Source organism: Coregonus clupeaformis, unplaced genomic scaffold, assembly GCF_020615455.1.
Source record: "Coregonus clupeaformis isolate EN_2021a unplaced genomic scaffold, ASM2061545v1 scaf0484, whole genome shotgun sequence".
In the NCBI taxonomy this organism is placed as follows: Eukaryota; Metazoa; Chordata; class Actinopteri; order Salmoniformes; family Salmonidae; genus Coregonus; species Coregonus clupeaformis.
The window spans coordinates 79,606-95,934 of record NW_025533939.1 but is presented as its reverse complement, the minus strand read 5'-3'; positions in this window follow the sequence as shown (position 1 = coordinate 95,934).

Here is a 16,329-nt window from a genome sequence, read left to right as displayed (position 1 = left end):
GTGAATGTGATACTAAAGGTCAATCAGGAGGAACAGGAGAACATAACAACCGTTTGAGAGACTGGTGAATGTGATACTAAAGGTCAATCAGGAGTAACAGGAGAACATAACAACCGTTTGAGAGACTGGTGAATGTGATGCTAAAGGTCAATCAGGAGGAACAGAAGAACATAACAACCGTTTGAGAGACTGGTGAATGTGATGCTAAAGGTCAATCAGGAGGAACAGGAGAACATAACAACCGTTTGAGAGACTGGTGAATGTGATACTAAAGGTCAATCAGGAGGAACAGGAGAACATAACAACCGTTTGAGAGACTGGTGAATTTGATACTAAAGGTCAATCAGGAGGAATAGGAGAACATAACAACCGTTTGAGAGACTGGTGAATGTGATACTAAAGGTCAATCAGTAGGAACAGGAGAACATAACAACCGTTTGAGAGACTGGTGAATGTGATGCTAAAGGTCAATCAGGAGGAACAGAAGAACATAACAACCGTTTGAGAGACTGGTGAATGTGATGCTAAAGGTCAATCAGGAGGAACAGGAGACTATAACAACCGTTTGAGAGACTGGTGAATGTGATACTAAAGGTCAATCAGGAGGAACAGGAGAACATAACAACCGTTTGAGAGACTGGTGAATGTGATACTAAAGGTCAATCAGGAGGAACAGGAGAACATAACAACCGTTTGAGAGACTGGTGAATGTGATACTAAAGGTCAATCAGGAGGAACAGGAGAACATAACAACCGTTTGAGAGACTGGTGAATGTGATACTAAAGGTCAATCAGGAGGAACAGGAGAACATAACAACCGTTTGAGAGACTGGTGAATGTGATACTAAAGGTCAATCAGGAGGAAAAGGAGAACATAACAACCGTTTGAGAGACTGGTGAATGTGATACTAAAGGTCAATCAGGAGGAACAGGAGAACATAACAACCGTTTGAGAGACTGGTGAATGTGATACTAAAGGTCAATCAGGAGGAACAGGAGAACATAACAACCGTTTGAGAGACTGGTGAATGTGATACTAAAAGTCAATCAGGAGGAACAGGAGAACATAACAACCGTTTGAGAGACTGGTGAATGTGATACTAAAGGTCAATCAGGAGGAACAGGAGAACATAACAACCGTTTGAGAGACTGGTGAATGTGATACTAAAGGTCAATCAGGAGGAACAGGAGAACATAACAACCGTTTGAGAGACTGGTGAATGTGATACTAAAGGTCAATCAGGAGGAACAGGAGAACATAACAACCGTTTGAGAGACTGGTGAATGTGATACTAAAGGTCAATCAGGAGGAACAGGAGAACATAACAACCGTTTGAGAGACTGGTGAATGTGATACTAAAGGTCAATCAGGAGGAACAGGAGAACATAACAACCGTTTGAGAGACTGGTGAATGTGATACTAAAGGTCAATCAGGAGGAACAGGAGAACATAACAACCGTTTGAGAGACTGGTGAATGTGATACTAAAGGTCAATCAGGAGGAACAGGAGAACATAACAACCGTTTGAGAGACTGGTGAATGTGATACTAAAGGTCAATCAGGAGGAACAGGAGAACATAACAACCGTTTGAGAGACTGGTGAATGTGATACTAAAGGTCAATCAGGAGGAACAGGAGAACATAACAACCGTTTGAGAGACTGGTGAATGTGATACTAAAGGTCAATCAGGAGGAACAGGAGAACATAACAACCGTTTGAGAGACTGGTGAATGTGATACTAAAGGTCAATCAGGAGGAACAGGAGAACATAACAACCGTTTGAGAGACAGGTGAATGTGATACTAAAGGTCAATCAGGAGGAACAGGAGAACATAACAACCGTTTGAGAGACTGGTGAATGTGATACTAAAGGTCAATCAGGGGGAACAGGAGAACATAACAACCGTTTGAGAGACTGGTGAATGTGATGCTAAAGGTCAATCAGGAGGAACAGGAGAACATAACAACCGTTTGAGAGACTGGTGAATGTGATACTAAAGGTCAATAAGGAGGAACAGGAGAACATAACAACCGTTTGAGAGACTGGTGAATGTGATACTAAAGGTCAATCAGGAGGAACAGGAGAACATAACAACCGTTTGAGAGACTGGTGAATGTGATGGTAAAGGTCAATCAGGAGGAACAGGAGAACATAACAACCGTTTGAGAGACTGGTGAATGTGATACTAAAGGTCAATCAGGAGGAACAGGAGAACATAACAACCGTTTGAGAGACTGGTGAATGTGATACTAAAGGTCAATCAGGAGGAACAGGAGAACATAACAACCGTTTGAGAGAGTGGTGATTGTGATACTAAAGGTCAATCAGGAGGAACAGGAGAACATAACAACCGTTTGAGAGACTGGTGAATGTGATACTAAAGGTCAATCAGGAGGAACAGGAGAACATAACAACCGTTTGAGAGACTGGTGAATGTGACACTAAAGGTCAATCAGGAGGAACAGGAGAACATAACAACCGTTTGAGAGACTGGTGAATGTGATGGTAAAGATCAATCAGGACGAACAGAAAAACATAACAACCGTTTGAGAGACTGGTGAATGTGATACTAAAAGTCAATCAGGAGGAACAGGAGAACATAACAACCGTTTGAGAGACTGGTGAATGTGATACTAAAGGTCAATCAGGAGGAACAGGAGAACATAACAACCGTTTGAGAGACTGGTGAATGTGATACTAAAGGTCAATCAGGAGGATCAGGAGAACATAACAACCGTTTGAGAGACTGGTGAATGTGATACTAAAGGTCAATCAGGAGGAACAGGAGAACATAACAACCGTTTGAGAGACTGGTGAATGTGATACTAAAGGTCAATCAGGAGGAACAGGAGAACATAACAACCGTTTGAGAGACTGGTGAATGTGATGCTAAAGGTCAATCAGGAGGAACAGGAGAACATAACAACCGTTTGAGAGACTGGTGAATGTGATGCTAAAGGTCAATCAGGAGGAACAGGAGAACATAACAACCGTTTGAGAGACTGGTGAATGTGATACTAAAGGTCAATAAGGAGGAACAGGAGAACATAACAACCGTTTGAGAGACTGGTGAATGTGATACTAAAGGTCAATCAGGAGGAACAGGAGAACATAACAACCGTTTGAGAGACTGGTGAATGTGATACTAAAGGTCAATCAGGAGGAACAGGAGAACATAACAACCGTTTGAGAGACTGGTGAATGTGATACTAAAGGTCAATCAGGAGGAACAGGAGAACATAACAACCGTTTGAGAGACTGGTGAATGTGATACTAAAGGTCAATCAGGAGGAACAGGAGAACATAACAACCGTTTGAGAGACTGGTGAATGTGATACTAAAGGTCAATCAGGAGGAACAGGAGAACATAACAACCGTTTGAGAGACTGGTGAATGTGATACTAAAGGTCAATCAGGAGGAACAGGAGAACATAACAACCGTTTGAGAGACTGGTGAATGTGATACTAAAGGTCAATCAGGAGGAACAGGAGAACATAACAACCGTTTGAGAGACTGGTGAATGTGACACTAAAGTTCAATCAGGAGGAACAGGAGAACATAACAACCGTTTGAGAGACTGGTGAATGTGATGCTAAAGGTCAATCAGGAGGAACAGGAGAACATAACAACCGTTTGAGAGACTGGTGAATGTGATACTAAAGGTCAATAAGGAGGAACAGGAGAACATAACAACCGTTTGAGAGACTGGTGAATGTGATACTAAAGGTCAATCAGGAGGAACAGGAGAACATAACAACCGTTTGAGAGACTGGTGAATGTGATACTAAAGGTCAATCAGGAGGAACAGGAGAACATAACAACCGTTTGAGAGACTGGTGAATGTGATGCTAAAGGTCAATCAGGAGGAACAGGAGAACATAACAACCGTTTGAGAGACTGGTGAATGTGATACTAAAGGTCAATCAGGAGGAACAGGAGAACATAACAACCGTTTGAGAGACTGGTGAATGTGATACTAAAGGTCAATCAGGAGGAACAGGAGAACATAACAACCGTTTGAGAGACTGGTGAATGTGATACTAAAGGTCAATCAGGAGGAACAGGAGAACATAACAACCGTTTGAGAGACTGGTGACTGTGACACTAAAGTTCAATCAGGAGGAACAGGAGAACATAACAACCGTTTGAGAGACTGGTGAATGTGATGCTAAAGGTCAATCAGGAGGAACAGAAGAACATAACAACCGTTTGAGAGACTGGTGAATGTGATACTAAAGGTCAATCAGGAGGAACAGGAGAACATAACAACCGTTTGAGAGACTGGTGAATGTGATACTAAAGGTCAATCAGGAGGAACAGGAGAACATAACAACCGTTTGAGAGACTGGTGAATGTGATACTAAAGGTCAATCAGGAGGAACAGGAGAACATAACAACCATTTGAGAGACTGGTGAATGTGATACTAAAGGTCAATCAGGAGGATCAGGAGAACATAACAACCGTTTGAGAGACTGGTGAATGTGATACTAAAGGTCAATCAGGAGTAACAGGAGAACATAACAACCGTTTGAGAGACTGGTGAATGTGATACTAAAGGTCAATCAGGAGGAACAGGAGAACATAACAACCGTTTGAGAGACTGGTGAATGTGATGCTAAAGGTCAATCAGGAGGAACAGGAGAACATAACAACCGTTTGAGAGACTGGTGAATGTGATACTAAAGGTCAATCAGGAGGAACAGGAGAACATAACAACCGTTTGAGAGACTGGTGAATTTGATACTAAAGGTCAATCAGGAGGAACAGGAGAACATAACAACCGTTTGAGAGACTGGTGAATGTGATACTAAAGGTCAATCAGTAGGAACAGGAGAACATAACAACCGTTTGAGAGACTGGTGAATGTGATGCTAAAGGTCAATCAGGAGGAACAGGAGAACATAACAACCGTTTGAGAGACTGGTGAATGTGATGCTAAAGGTCAATCAGGAGGAACAGGAGAACATAACAACCGTTTGAGAGACTGGTGAATGTGATACTAAAGGTCAATCAGGAGGAACAGGAGAACATAACAACCGTTTGAGAGACTGGTGAATGTGATACTAAAGGTCAATCAGGAGGAACAGGAGAACATAACAACCGTTTGAGAGACTGGTGAATGTGATACTAAAGGTCAATCAGGAGGAACAGGAGAACATAACAACCGTTTGAGAGACTGGTGAATGTGATGCTAAAGGTCAATCAGGAGGAACAGGAGAACATAACAACCGTTTGAGAGACTGGTGAATGTGATACTAAAGGTCAATCAGGAGGAACAGGAGAACATAACAACCGTTTGAGAGACTGGTGAATGTGACACTAAAGTTCAATCAGGAGGAACAGGAGAACATAACAACCGTTTGAGAGACTGGTGAATGTGATACTAAAGATCAATCAGGAGGAACAGAAGAACATAACAACCGTTTGAGAGACTGGTGAATGTGATACTAAAAGTCAATCAGGAGGAACAGGAGAACATAACAACCGTTTGAGAGACTGGTGAATGTGATACTAAAGGTCAATCAGGAGGAACAGGAGAACATAACAACCGTTTGAGAGACTGGTGAATGTGATACTAAAGGTCAATCAGGAGGAACAGGAGAACATAACAACCGTTTGAGAGACTGGTGAATGTGATACTAAAGGTCAATCAGGAGGAACAGGAGAACATAACAACCGTTTGAGAGACTGGTGAATGTGATACTAAAGGTCAATCAGGAGGAACAGGAGAACATAACAACCGTTTGAGAGACTGGTGAATGTGATACTAAAGGTCAATCAGGAGGAACAGGAGAACATAACAACCGTTTGAGAGACTGGTGAATGTGATACTAAAGGTCAATCAGGAGGAACAGGAGAACATAACAACCATTTGAGAGACTGGTGAATGTGATACTAAAGGTCAATCAGGAGGAACAGGAGAACATAACAACCGTTTGAGAGACTGGTGAATGTGATACTAAAGGTCAATCAGGAGGAACAGGAGAACATAACAACCGTTTGAGAGACTGGTGAATGTGATACTAAAGGTCAATCAGGAGGAACAGGAGAACATAACAACCGTTTGAGAGACTGGTGAATGTGATACTAAAGGTCAATCAGGAGGAACAGGAGAACATAACAACCGTTTGAGAGACTGGTGAATGTGATACTAAAGGTCAATCAGGAGGAACAGGAGAACATAACAACCGTTTGAGAGACTGGTGAATGTGATACTAAAGGTCAATCAGGAGGAACAGGAGAACATAACAACCGTTTGAGAGACTGGTGACTGTGATACTAAAGGTCAATCAGGAGGAACAGGAGAACATAACAACCGTTTGAGAGACTGGTGAATGTGATGCTAAAGGTCAATCAGGAGGAACAGGAGAACATAACAACCGTTTGAGAGACTGGTGAATGTGATACTAAAGGTCAATCAGGAGGAACAGGAGAACATAACAACCGTTTGAGAGACTGGTGAATGTGATACTAAAGGTCAATCAGGAGGAACAGGAGAACATAACAACCGTTTGAGAGACTGGTGAATGTGATGGTAAAGGTCAATCAGGAGGAACAGGAGAACATAACAACCGTTTGAGAGACTGGTGAATGTGATGCTAAAGGTCAATCAGGAGGAACAGGAGAACATAACAACCGTTTGAGAGACTGGTGAATGTGATACTAAAGGTCAATCAGGAGGAACAGGAGAACATAACAACCGTTTGAGAGAGTGGTGATTGTGATACTAAAGGTCAATCAGGAGGAACAGGAGAACATAACAACCGTTTGAGAGACTGGTGAATGTGATACTAAAGGTCAATCAGGAGGAACAGGAGAACATAACAACCGTTTGAGAGACTGGTGAATGTGATACTAAAGGTCAATCAGGGGGAACAGGAGAACATAACAACGGTTTGAGAGACTGGTGAATGTGAAGCTAAAGATCAATCAGGAGGAACAGGAGAAAATAACAACCGTTTGAGAGACTGGTGAATGTGATACTAAAGGTCAATCAGGAGGAACAGGAGAACATAACAACCGTTTGAGAGACTGGTGAATGTGATACTAAAGGTCAATCAGGAGGAACAGGAGAACATAACAACCGTTTGAGAGACTGGTGAATGTGATACTAAAGGTCAATCAGGAGGAACAGGAGAACATAACAACCGTTTGAGAGACTGGTGAATGTGATACTAAAGGTCAATCAGGAGGAACAGGAGAACATAACAACCGTTTGAGAGACTGGTGAATGTGATACTAAAGGTCAATCAGGAGGAACAGGAGAACATAACAACCGTTTGAGAGACTGGTGAATGTGATACTAAAGGTCAATCAGGAGGAACAGGAGAACATAACAACCGTTTGAGAGACTGGTGAATGTGATGCTAAAGGTCAATCAGGAGGAACAGGAGAACATAACAACCGTTTGAGAGACTGGTGAATGTGATACTAAAGGTCAATCAGGAGGAACAGGAGAACATAACAACCGTTTGAGAGACTGGTGAATTTGATACTAAAGGTCAATCAGGAGGAACAGGAGAACATAACAACCGTTTGAGAGACTGGTGAATGTGATACTAAAGGTCAATCAGGAGGAACAGGAGAACATAACAACCGTTTGAGAGACTGGTGAATGTGATACTAAAGGTCAATCAGTAGGAACAGGAGAACATAACAACCGTTTGAGAGACTGGTGAATGTGATGCTTAAGGTCAATCAGGAGGAACAGGAGACTATAACTACCGTTTGAGAGACTGGTGAATGTGATACTAAAGGTCAATCAGGAGGAACAGGAGAACATAACAACCGTTTAAGAGACTGGTGAATGAGATACTAAAGGTCAATCAGGAGGAACAGGAGAACATAACAACCGTTTGAGAGACTGGTGAATGTGATACTAAAGTTCAGTCAGGAGGAACAGGAGAACATAACAACCGTTTGAGAGACTGGTGAATGTGATACTAAAGGTCAATCAGGAGGAACAGGAGAACATAACAACCGTTTGAGAGACTGGTGAATGTGATACTAAAGGTCAATCAGGAGGAACAGGAGAACATAACAACCGTTTGAGAGACTGGTGAATGTGACACTAAAGGTCAATCAGGAGGAACAGGAGAACATAACAACCGTTTGAGAGACTGGTGAATGTGATGCTAAAGGTCAATCAGGAGGAACAGAAGAAAATAACAACCGTTTGAGAGACTGGTGAATGTGATACTAAATGTCAATCAGGAGGAACAGGAGAACATAACAACCGTTTGAGAGACTGGTGAATGTGATACTAAAGGTCAATCAGGAGGAACAGGAGAACATAACAACCGTTTGAGAGACTGGTGAATGTGATACTAAAGGTCAATCAGGAGGAACAGGAGAACATAACAACCGTTTGAGAGACTGGTGAATGTGATACTAAAGGTCAATCAGGAGGAACAGGAGAACATAACAACCGTTTGAGAGACTGGTGAATGTGATACTAAAGGTCAATCAGGAGGAACAGGAAAACATAACAACCGTTTGAGAGACTGGTGAATGTGATACTAAAGGTCAATCAGGAGGAACAGGAGAACATAACAACCGTTTGAGAGACTGGTGAATGTGATACTAAAGGTCAATCAGGAGGAACAGGAGAACATAACAACCGTTTGAGAGACTGGTGAATGTGATACTAAAGGTCAATCAGGAGGAACAGGAGAACATAACAACCGTTTGAGAGACTGGTGAATGTGATGCTAAAGGTCAATCAGGAGGAACAGGAGAACATAACAACCGTTTGAGAGACTGGTGAATGTGATACTAAAGGTCAATCAGGAGGAACAGGAGAACATAACAACCGTTTGAGAGACTGGTGAATGTGATACTAAAGGTCAATCAGGAGGAACAGGAGAACATAACAACCGTTTGAGAGACTGGTGAATTTGATACTAAAGGTCAATCAGGAGGAACAGGAGAACATAACAACCGTTTGAGAGACTGGTGAATGTGATACTAAAGGTCAATCAGGAGGAACAGGAGAACATAACAACCGTTTGAGAGACTGGTGAATGTGATGCTAAAGGTCAATCAGTAGGAACAGGAGAACATAACAACCGTTTGAGAGACTGGTGAATGTGATGCTAAAGGTCAATCAGGAGGAACAGGAGAACATAACAACCGTTTGAGAGACTGGTGAATGTGATACTAAAGGTCAATCAGGAGGAACAGGAGAACATAACAACCGTTTGAGAGACTGGTGAATGTGATACTAAAGGTCAATCAGGAGGAACAGGAGAACATAACAACCGTTTGAGAGACTGGTGAATGTGATACTAAAGGTCAATCAGGAGGAACAGGAGAACATAACAACCGTTTGAGAGACTGGTGAATGTGATACTAAAGGTCAATCAGGAGGAACAGGAGAACATAACAACCGTTTGAGAGACTGGTGAATGTGATACTAAAGGTCAATCAGGAGGAAACAGGAGAACATAACAACCGTTTGAGAGACTGGTGACTGTGATACTAAAGTTCAATCAGGAGGAACAGGAGAACATAACAACCGTTTGAGAGACTGGTGAATGTGATGCTAAAGGTCAATCAGGAGGAACAGGAGAACATAACAACCGTTTGAGAGACTGGTGAATGTGATACTAAAGGTCAATCAGGAGGAACAGGAGAACATAACAACCGTTTGAGAGACTGGTGAATGTGATACTAAAGGTCAATCAGGAGGAACAGGAGAACATAACAACCGTTTGAGAGACTGGTGAATGTGATACTAAAGGTCAATCAGGAGGAACAGGAGAACATAACAACCGTTTGAGAGACTGGTGAATGTGATACTAAAGGTCAATCAGGAGGAACAGGAGAACATAACAACCGTTTGAGAGACTGGTGAATGTGATACTAAAGGTCAATCAGGAGAACATAACAACCGTTTGAGAGACTAGTGAATGTGATACTAAATGTCAATCAGGAGGAACAGGAGAACATAACAACCGTTTAAGAGACTGGTGAATGTGATACTAAAGGTCAATCAGGAGGAACAGGAGAACATAACAACCGTTTGAGAGACTGGTGAATGTGATACTAAAGGTCAATCAGGAGGAACAGGAGAACATAACAACCGTTTGAGAGACTGGTGAATGTGATACTAAAGGTCAATCAGGAGGAACAGGAGAACATAACAACCGTTTGAGAGACTGGTGAATGTGATGCTAAAGGTCAATCAGGAGGAACAGGAGAACATAACAACCGTTTGAGAGACTGGTGAATGTGATACTAAAGGTCAATCAGGAGGAACAGGAGAACATAACAACCGTTTGAGAGACTGGTGAATGTGATACTAAAGGTCAATCAGGAGGAACAGGAGAACATAACAACCGTTTGAGAGACTGGTGAATGTGATACTAAAGGTCAATCAGGAGGAACAGGAGAACATAACAACCGTTTGAGAGACTGGTGACTGTGACACTAAAGGTCAATCAGGAGGAACAGGAGAACATAACAACCGTTTGAGAGACTGGTGAATGTGATGGTAAAGGTCAATCAGGAGGAACAGGAGAACATAACAACCGTTTGAGAGACTGGTGAATGTGATACTAAAGGTCAATCAGGAGGAACAGGAGAACATAACAACCATTTGAGAGACTGGTGAATGTGATACTAAAGGTCAATCAGGAGGAACAGGAGAACATAACAACCGTTTGAGAGACTGGTGAATGTGATGCTAAAGGTCAATCAGGAGGAACAGGAGAACATAACAACCGTTTGAGAGACTGGTGAATGTGATACTAAAGGTCAATCAGGAGGAACAGGAGAACATAACAACCGTTTGAGAGACTGGTGAATGTGATACTAAAGGTCAATCAGGAGGAACAGGAGAACATAACAACCGTTTGAGAGACTGGTGAATGTGATACTAAAGGTCAATCAGGAGGAACAGGAGAACATAACAACCGTTTGAGAGACTGGTGAATGTGATACTAAAGGTCAATCAGGAGGAACAGGAGAACATAACAACCGTTTGAGAGACTGGTGAATGTGATACTAAAGGTCAATCAGGAGGAACAGGAGAACATAACAACCGTTTGAGAGACTGGTGAATGTGATGCTAAAGGTCAATCAGGAGGAACAGGAGAACATAACAACCGTTTGAGAGACTGGTGAATGTGATACTAAAGGTCAATCAGGAGGAACAGGAGAACATAACAACCGTTTGAGAGACTGGTGAATGTGATACTAAAGGTCAATCAGGAGGAACAGGAGAACATAACAACCGTTTGAGAGACTGGTGAATGTGATACTAAAGGTCAATCAGGAGGAACAGGAGAACATAACAACCGTTTGAGAGACTGGTGAATGTGATACTAAAGGTCAATCAGGAGGAACAGGAGAACATAACAACCGTTTGAGAGACTGGTGAATGTGATACTAAAGGTCAATCAGGAGGAACAGGAGAACATAACAACCGTTTGAGAGACTGGTGAATGTGATACTAAAGGTCAATCAGGAGGAACAGGAGAACATAACAACCGTTTGAGAGACTGGTGAATGTGATACTAAAGGTCAATCAGGAGGAACAGGAGAACATAACAACCGTTTGAGAGACTGGTGAATGTGATACTAAAGGTCAATCAGGAGGAACAGGAGAACATAACAACCGTTTGAGAGACTGGTGAATGTGATAGTAAAGGTCAATCAGGAGGAACAGGAGAACATAACAACCGTTTGAGAGACTGGTGAATGTGATGCTAAAGGTCAATCAGGAGGAACAGGAGAACATAACAACCGTTTGAGAGACTGGTGAATGTGATACTAAAGGTCAATCAGGAGGAACAGGAGAACATAACAACCGTTTGAGAGACTGGTGAATGTGATACTAAAGGTCAATCAGGAGGAACAGGAGAACATAACAACCGTTTGAGAGACTGGTGAATGTGATACTAAAGGTCAATCAGGAGGAACAGGAGAACATAACAACCGTTTGAGAGACTGGTGAATGTGATACTAAAGTTCAATCAGGAGGAACAGGAGAACATAACAACCGTTTGAGAGAATGGTGAATGTGATACTAAAGGTCAATCAGGAGAACATAACAACCGTTTGAGAGACTGGTGAATGTGATACTAAAGGTCAATCAGGAGGAACAGGAGAACATAACAACCGTTTGAGAGACTGGTGAATGTGATACTAAAGGTCAATCAGGAGGAACAGGAGAACATAACAACCGTTTGAGAGACTGGTGAATGTGATGCTAAAGGTCAATCAGGAGGAACAGGAGAACATAACAACCGTTTGAGAGACTGGTGAATGTGATGCTAAAGGTCAATCAGGAGGAACAGGAGAACATAACAACCGTTTGAGAGACTGGTGAATGTGATACTAAAGGTCAATCAGGAGGAACAGGAGAACATAACAACCGTTTGAGAGACTGGTGAATGTGATACTAAAGGTCAATCAGGAGGAACAGGAGAACATAACAACCGTTTGAGAGACTGGTGAATGTGATACTAAAGGTCAATCAGGAGGAACAGGAGAACATAACAACCGTTTGAGAGACTGGTGACTGTGACACTAAAGTTCAATCAGGAGGAACAGGAGAACATAACAACCGTTTGAGAGACTGGTGAATGTGATGCTAAAGGTCAATCAGGAGGAACAGGAGAACATAACAACCGTTTGAGAGACTGGTGAATGTGATACTAAAGGTCAATCAGGAGGAACAGGAGAACATAACAACCGTTTGAGAGACTGGTGAATGTGATACTAAAGGTCAATCAGGAGGAACAGGAGAACATAACAACCGTTTGAGAGACTGGTGAATGTGATACTAAAGGTCAATCAGGAGGAACAGGAGAACATAACAACCATTTGAGAGACTGGTGAATGTGATACTAAAGGTCAATCAGGAGGAACAGGAGAACATAACAACCGTTTGAGAGACTGGTGAATGTGATACTAAAGGTCAATCAGGAGGAACAGGAGAACATAACAACCGTTTGAGAGACTGGTGAATGTGATGCTAAAGGTCAATCAGGAGGAACAGGAGAACATAACAACCGTTTGAGAGACTGGTGAATGTGATGCTAAAGGTCAATCAGGAGGAACAGGAGAACATAACAACCGTTTGAGAGACTGGTGAATGTGATACTAAAGGTCAATCAGGAGGAACAGGAGAACATAACAACCGTTTGAGAGACTGGTGAATGTGATACTAAAAATCAATCAGGAGGAACAGGAGAACATAACAACCGTTTGAGAGACTGGTGAATGTGATACTAAAGGTCAATCAGTAGGAACAGGAGAACATAACAACCGTTTGAGAGACTGGTGAATGTGATACTAAAGGTCAATCAGGAGGAACAGGAGAACATAACAACCGTTTGAGAGACTGGTGAATGTGATACTAAAGGTCAATCAGGAGGAACAGGAGAACATAACAACCGTTTGAGAGACTGGTGAATGTGATACTAAAGGTCAATCAGGAGGAACAGGAGAACATAACAACCGTTTGAGAGACTGGTGAATGTGATACTAAAGGTCAATCAGGAGGAACAGGAGAACATAACAACCGTTTGAGAGACTGGTGAATGTGATACTAAAGGTCAATCAGGAGGAACAGGAGAACATAACAACCGTTTGAGAGACTGGTGAATGTGATACTAAAGGTCAATCAGGAGGAACAGGAGAACATAACAACCGTTTGAGAGACTGGTGAATGTGATACTAAAGGTCAATCAGGAGGAACAGGAGAACATAACAACCGTTTGAGAGACTGGTGAATGTGATACTAAAGGTCAATCAGGAGGAACAGGAGAACATAACAACCGTTTGAGAGACTGGTGAATGTGATACTAAAGGTCAATCAGGAGGAACAGGAGAACATAACAACCGTTTGAGAGACTGGTGAATGTGATACTAAAGGTCAATCAGGAGGAACAGGAGAACATAACAACCGTTTGAGAGACTGGTGAATGTGATACTAAAGGTCAATCAGGAGGAACAGGAGAACATAACAACCGTTTGAGAGACTGGTGAATGTGATACTAAAGGTCAATCAGGAGGAACAGGAGAACATAACAACCGTTTGAGAGACTGGTGAATGTGATACTAAAGGTCAATCAGGAGGAACAGGAGAACATAACAACCGTTTGAGAGACTGGTGAATGTGATGCTAAAGGTCAATCAGGAGGAACAGAAGAACATAACAACCGTTTGAGAGACTGGTGAATGTGATGCTAAAGGTCAATCAGGAGGAACAGGAGAATATAACAACCGTTTGAGAGACTGGTGAATGTGATACTAAAGGTCAATCAGGAGGAACAGGAGAACATAACAACCGTTTGAGAGACTGGTGAATGTGATACTAAAGGTCAATCAGGAGGAACAGGAGAACATAACAACCGTTTGAGAGACTGGTGAATGTGATACTAAAGGTCAATCAGGAGGAACAGGAGAACATAACAACCGTTTGAGAGACTGGTGAATGTGATGCTAAAGGTCAATCAGGAGGAACAGGAGAACATAACAACCGTTTGAGAGACTGGTGAATGTGATACTAAAGGTCAATCAGGAGGAACAGGAGAACATAACAACCGTTTGAGAGACTGGTGAATGTGATACTAAAGGTCAATCAGGAGGAACAGGAGAACATAACAACCGTTTGAGAGACTGGTGAATGTGATACTAAAGGTCAATCAGGAGGAACAGGAGAACATAACAACCGTTTGAGAGACTGGTGAATGTGATACTAAAGGTCAATCAGGAGGAACAGGAGAACATAACAACCGTTTGAGAGACTGGTGAATGTGATACTAAAGGTCAATCAGGAGGAACAGGAGAACATAACAACCGTTTGAGAGACTGGTGAATGTGATACTAAAGGTCAATCAGGAGGAACAGGAGAACATAACAACCGTTTGAGAGACTGGTGAATGTGATACTAAAGGTCAATCAGGAGGAACAGGAGAACATAACAACCGTTTGAGAGACTGGTGAATGTGATACTAAAGTTCAATCAGGAGGAACAGGAGAACATAACAACCGTTTGAGAGACTGGTGAATGTGATACTAAAGGTCAATCAGGAGGAACAGGAGAACATAACAACCGTTTGAGAGACTGGTGAATGTGATACTAAAGGTCAATCAGGAGGAACAGGAGAACATAACAACCGTTTGAGAGACTGGTGAATGTGATACTAAAGGTCAATCAGGAGGAACAGGAGAACATAACAACCGTTTGAGAGACTGGTGAATGTGATGCTAAAGGTCAATCAGGAGGAACAGGAGAACATAACAACCGTTTGAGAGACTGGTGAATGTGATACTAAAGGTCAATCAGGAGGAACAGGAGAACATAACAACCGTTTGAGAGACTGGTGAATGTGATACTAAAGGTCAATCAGGAGGAACAGGAGAACATAACAACCGTTTGAGAGACTGGTGAATGTGATACTAAAGGTCAATCAGGAGGAACAGGAGAACATAACAACCGTTTGAGAGACTGGTGAATGTGATACTAAAGGTCAATCAGGAGGAACAGGAGAACATAACAACCGTTTGAGAGACTGGTGAATGTGATGCTAAAGGTCAATCAGGAGGAACAGGAGAACATAACAACCGTTTGAGAGACTGGTGAATGTGATACTAAAGGTCAATCAGGAGGAACAGGAGAACATAACAACCGTTTGAGAGACTGGTGAATGTGATACTAAAGGTCAATCAGGAGGAACAGGAGAACATAACAACCGCTTTGAGAGACTGGTGAATGTGATACTAAAGGTCAATCAGGAGGAACAGGAGAACATAACAACCGTTTGAGAGACTGGTGAATGTGATACTAAAGGTCAATCAGGAGGAACAGGAGAACATAACAACCGTTTGAGAGACTGGTGAATGTGATACTAAAGGTCAATCAGGAGGAACAGGAGAACATAACAACCGTTTGAGAGACTGGTGAATGTGATACTAAAGGTCAATCAGGAGGAACAGGAGAACATAACAACCGTTTGAGAGACTGGTGAATGTGATACTAAAGGTCAATCAGGAGGAACAGGAGAACATAACAACCGTTTGAGAGACTGGTGAATGTGATACTAAAGGTCAATCAGGAGGAACAGGAGAACATAACAACCGTTTGAGAGACTGGTGAATGTGATACTAAAGGTCAATCAGGAGGAACAGGAGAACATAACAACCGTTTGAGAGACTGGTGAATGTGATACTAAAGGTCAATCAGGAGGAACAGGAGAACATAACAACCGTTTGAGAGACTGGTGAATGTGATACTAAAGGTCAATCAGGAGGAACAGGAGAACATAACAACCGTTTGAGAGACTGGTGAATGTGATACTAAAGGTCAATC